This window comes from Bos grunniens, chromosome 14, assembly GCF_055505025.1.
Source record: "Bos grunniens cultivar Pamir isolate PY7600 chromosome 14, Bosgru_T2T1.0, whole genome shotgun sequence".
Classification (NCBI taxonomy): domain Eukaryota; kingdom Metazoa; phylum Chordata; class Mammalia; order Artiodactyla; family Bovidae; genus Bos; species Bos grunniens.
Window position 1 is genome coordinate 64,451,369 of NC_141178.1, and position 5,995 is coordinate 64,457,363.

Consider the following 5,995-nt stretch of genomic DNA (forward strand, 5'->3'; position numbering starts at 1 on the left):
GGCCTGTCACAGTCTTCCACCTGACTCCCACTGCCTGATTCAAAAATGAATATGAGAACCAATTAGCAGGACCAATCAGTTTTATTCTCCAGGATTTTTCTAAATGGAATTAGTTGGATAGAATTTTTTTCCTTTCTACTCATGAAATTTATGAGAATTTAAGATCCAACCTGGTTACAGTCTTGTTTTTAACCTTGTGAAGATGGTTGGTTTGTGATAGCAAAGCTCTTTGTAAAAAAAAAGGCAAATATAGAAGTCAATATGAAAATCTAATGATTTGAATCCACGGATACACTCATTGTTTTTTACTTTTTCTTTTTCCTTTTTGGTGTATGGCTTGAAATTTAAATTTTTTGGTTAATTGAAATATAAATTTTTTGGTTAATTGAAATATAAATTTTTTGTCTTACATTTCCGGCTTCTTGCAATTAAAGTGTTGTGTGTAATGTATGTATGTCATTACTGATTCATACACCCCCCCCCAGTTAGGTATTATTATTATTGTTATTATTTTACAAATATGAAAATAAAGGCCCAGGAAATTGATATCACTGTCCCAAAGCTGCACAATTAGCCAGTAAGGAGCAGATGTTGGATGACAGATTTTCTTACTTCCAAATCATTAGCTAGATGCTGTAACACTCAGCATGCAGCCTGGGGTGCTGCAATCCATGAGTTCCCAAAGAGTCAGACATAATTTAGTGACTGAATAATAACATATAACATTCAGAGAAAAATCTGCATTAGTTAACAACAATTCAATTGTTTATCAATATCTACGATATCCTGACATGAATCACAATAGTGATCTATTTATCAATTCTGACTTTACTGGGCCTTCACTGCTGTGTGCAGGCTTTCTCTAGTTGCAGTGAGCACAGGCTACTCTCTAGCTGTGGTGCATGGGCTTCTCATTGCAGCAGCTTCTCTCATTGAGAGGCATGGCTATAGGGAGCGTGGGCTTAGTAGCTGTGGCATTCAGGCTTAGTAGCCTCAAGGCATGTGAGATCTCCCAGGACCAGGGATTGAACCTGTGTCCTTTACATTGGCAGGCAGATTCTTAACCATTGGACCAACAGGCAAGTCCACACAATGGTGATTTTACACATATGACAATATGTATATCTTAGCTCATGATTATTTGCTTTATTTCTTATAGTTTATCCAGGACTTTTGGTTACTCATTCTTTTACTCAAGATGGGAAGTATAAATACAATGTCCAGGGAATGGAATAAAATTGAATAATCATAAAATTTTTTTTAATTTTTAAGAAATATTTTTAACCATGTATATAATACCATATTGGATTTGGGACAGAGAAATAAAAATCTGACTGAAATATATCCTTTGTCATTATTATACAAACCTGAAAGACTTGTAAAATTGATGGTTTTCTACTGATCTTAGTAGGTTTTCAAACATTAAGACAACTCACATGCTTTTTTTTTTTTTATCCAAAACATGTTTATTGGGGTGGTTTCCCATTCATCTTGATGCAGGATGCTTTTAGTGCTGCTTCCGTCTGAAGGAGCGTCCTTCTGTAAGCCTTCCTTTTCCTCCTGTAGGCCGGCAGAGGCCAGAACAGCAGCCAACACACTAAACTACTGTGGCTAAAGATGGTGGTGATTTTATAGCACCCTGGGCATTTTACATCCAAGAAATAGGGCTCTGTACCAGGCACTTCTTCTTGTGTTTCCTCTTCTCCTCTTCTGGAGAGGGATGAAGAAGATCCTTTGTGAGAGGCATGTTCTCGTGAGGAGGTCATCACTGCAGAAAAGGCCTCACATGCTTTACCATCTAAGAAAACCTGCCTAATGGATTTTTTTTTCCTTTACTATATGATATGTACAAACCATTTTTTTAAAATTATAGGATGAAAAAGTAAGAGACATTCTCAGTTTTATGATGAGCTCACACAAACAGAATAAGGGTTGTTTGTATATTTCTTCTTCTATTTGTATCATTTATTAAAATTTACCTGAGAGCCCTATGAATAGTCCAAGACCCAGTCTAATTCCACTGCCTCTGAAGTGTCCTCCCAAAGATCTCAGGTATTAGGTTTCAACAGTTAAGGATATTTGGAGACATAAAAATTCAAAGAAAATTCTTGTTATGAAAAAATATGGAGTGAGAAAAGTCTAGTTCATTTCTGATCTTATTGACTTGCCTTATAATTGATAGTTCTCACATTTATTCAAATTGGGCTTCCCCAGTGGCTCAGTGTAAAGAATCCACCTGCAATGCAGGAGATTTGGGTTTGACCCCAACTGAGCACTTAATACATGCCAAACATTCTGCTAAACACCAGTGGTGCAACAGTGTCACAGGTAATGGCAGAACAGGGGTAACACACATTAATGTGAAAAGGTACATTTTTTTAAATTTCAGGAATCCTCCATGTATGTTTCTATTTATGCAGAGATGCATAGTCATACAATTTAATGGTGTCACATTTTGTCCTCTGAAGTGGCCTTTTGGTTACATGAATGAAAGAAGATATGTACTAAGCTGCTAGTAAAGCTGTAAAGGAACATTTGCTCATTGGTCATAGGATTATTATGAAATTGTATCTATGATTTAATGTTAGAGAAAGTTCTCATGATGGTTGGGGTTCCCTGATTAAAAAGACACTGTAATGTGTAGCGAACTCCCCGTAAAGCAAGGGGTATGTATACTGGTGGCCTAAATTTAACTTAAAGGCCAAAGGCCAGAGCTGGAGATGGGCATGGCAACCCACTCCAGTATTCTTGCCTGGAGAATCCGATGGACAGAGGAGCCTGCTGGGCTACAGTCCATAAGGTGGCAAAGGGTCGGACACGACTAAGCAACTAACAATTCTCACTTTTTCAAGGGTCAGAGAGGTAAGGTCACTTTCAGCACACAATGTAATTGCATTTTTTTCTTTTTGGCCCCAACAAGTGGCATTCAGAATTTTAGTTTCTTGACCACGGATCAAACCATGCCCTGTGCAATGAAAGTACAGAGTCTTAACCACTAGACCACCAGGGAAGTCCCTGCAATTTCATTTTAAGATGCTGAGCAAGTGAGGGTGAAATAAGAGAGTGGTATGCCCACGATAATGATCTAGGACAACAGCTGTAACATAGCATCAATAAACAAACAGCATTAGACTAGTCCAAGACAGATGTAATCTTTAATAGCTGTGTCACGCGACAGTGAAAGACGCATGGAACCCAGTGGACTTTTTGGAGTTTTTGATTTTGTTTTTCCTTCTATGCCTAGAGTATTGGCCCACTTTGTACAGAGTAAACTGTACTGTGCAGGATTTTTGAGCAATTTGAAGAATAAGGAAAGGGTTGGAAGCCTAAAGAGGAAGTGACTAGGCTTCTTAAATGAATGGCAGAGAAATGACTAAAGGATTAATTAAAAGTGAAATATATTAGGAATGATGATAATCACAAACTAATGAAATTAGGCTTTACTAGTAACATATTGCCGAGAAGGCAATGGCACCCCACTCCAGTACTCTTGCCTGGGAAATCCCATGGATGGAGGAGCCTGGTAGGCTGCAGTTCATGGGGTCGCTAAGAGTTGGACATGACTGAGCGACTTCACTTTCACTTTCATGCATTGGAGAAGGAAATGGCAACCCACTCCAGTGTTCTTGCTTGGAGAATCCCAGGGATGGGAGAGCCTGGTGGGCTGCCGTCTCTGGGGTCGCACAGAGTCGGACACGACTGAAGCGACTTAGCAGCAGCAGCAGCAGCAGTAACATATTGTTGTCTGTTTATGTGGTTTATCAGTTAGCTTTTTCACTTTGTGATAACATAGGGACAATCTTTAAATCTCAGTAGATTATGGCACTTAAGTTTTAGGTCTCCCTTAAATTCCATGTCACTGCAGGTCAACTACTCCAGTCTATGGCTCTGTGGCATGTCTCTTATTCATTTTGGGATCCAGGCTGAAAGAACAGTTCCTGTGTGGGCAAGGGCGACCACGTGGCAGTTCTTAATGTTTCTGCGTACATGACACACAATTGGCTTCTGCACACAGTTCACTCATTGGTCAAAAATAGTCAACTGGCCAAGTCTGTCTCAGTAAGGTGGTAAATTTGTTCATCCCATGAGAAGTCCATGTAGGTCTCATAGCAAGAGAAGGAATGCACAATCTTCTTAAAAGAAAGGTAGAAAATGAGGGGAGGGGGGGAATGGAGGGAAATGTGTAATCTACTGAATGTGGAATTTAAACTCTGGACAGCTCGAACAATTAATTTTTGTTTCCCTTTATGTTGCATCGTATTTCTATGAAAAACAGAAACGAATCCCTTCAAGTTAAGGAGATACTGTTTTTAATGGAATCTGTAGGATGTGATTCAGGAGAAAAGCCACATGCACAACTGGACCTCCACGGTGGAGCTGGGTGACCTCAGAGCCATCATGCATGAGTGTACGGTGACGGTCCTCCTAGACATTCCAAATCTCCATGTATGGTTGCCAGTGTCCACAGTAGTGAAGATTCTTTACCACAGGTGGATAAGAGTGATTCATGAAACAAATGTTGTGGTGTATCTCCTCTTTAGTGAATCAACACCAACTGTTCCAACCAGATAATTTTTTAGAATACTGTCCATAAAGGGACATAAAAAATCTATTGCTGTACCTCCAACACCTAGCAGAGTTAGCAGATATCCTGTTGGTGGTGAACATATTTTTAAAAAATGAATTGTTCTTAACTCTGACCTTCAAAGAAGCAAGAATGGTGGCAATTTAGTAACTGAAATAAGTGAAGGCTTTGTATTTGCTAAACAGTTATTCTAAATGGAGATAAGATATGCTTCCTTAACTTACTTAAATTTGTTCTCATTAGCTCTGTAGATGTTCTCCTTATATTTGAAAATATTTCAGAGACTCATAGCACTATCCAAAGCCATGACAATCATGAGGGTAAAGTGTCAAGGATTTGAAAATCTCTAAATATCAAAATAAATCTGAGCAAAACTTTTTCTCTATAAAATGTAGCATATGGGGAAAAAATTGAGAGTTCTTTACACTCTTAATGATTATATAGATTTATGACAAATACATGTATATTTTTATAAACAATTATATATATATAACCATTTATAAAAAGATTATATTCCACTCCTATTAAATCATACTTTCATTAAAAATAGTCTCATTATTCAAGTTAATTTTTTTTTTTACCCTTTACTAACATTCAATCACTCAGTATGAAAATCTGACATTGGCCAGAGCATTTACCAAAACAATTTCAAAAGATATTTTCTTGTTATTGGAAAGAGCATATAATGGAATTATTCATGTTAAGGAGCTTTCCTACAATGACCTTTGACATTGCTCTCTTTAATATATATAATACTTCTCTATTGTCTTATGAAGAACCTCAGTAAAGTTTCTTCACTTGCTCTTCATGTCCGGAGAAATATTGAGTTTTTGCTTGTTTACTGTCAGAGTTGTTTTTTTCTTGACATAGAAAATAATATTTTCTCAATTTCTGTAGATCTGTGACATTATAAATGGAATTGAAGGAAGATGAAGCCATATACAGAAATGAGGGCCTCTGATTTAGCTGGACTCCCTCTAGAAAAACAACTCATCCCTGCACGTCTACCTCTCTCCTGACTCACAACTACTTCATAGAACACATCATTCAAATTTGTGTCCCAGAAAAATATCCATTACTTTATGACATGGTTCAGTTCAGTTCAGTTCAGTTCAGTCGCTCAGTCGTGTCCGACTCTTTGCAACCCCATGGACCACAGCACGCCAGGCCTCCCTTTCCATCACCAACTCCCGGAGTTCACTTAAACTCACGTCCATCAAGTTGGTGATGCCATCCAGCCATGTCATCCTTTGTCGTCCCCTTCTTCTTCTGCCCCCAATCCCTCCCAGCATCAGAGTCTTTTCCAATGAGTCAACTCTTTGCATGAGGTGGCCAAAGTATTGGGGTTTCAGCCTCAGCGTCAGTCCTTCCAAAGAACACCCAGGACTGATCTCCTTTAGGATGGACTGG

General features: G+C 38.4%; 1 pseudogene; it reads right to left on the reverse strand.

The window, feature by feature from the left end:
• Window positions 1-1,507: 1,507 nt before the first annotated feature.
• LOC147359556 (small ribosomal subunit protein eS27 pseudogene) lies at window positions 1,508-1,756 on the reverse strand (annotated as a pseudogene).
• Window positions 1,757-5,995: the final 4,239 nt, after the last annotated feature.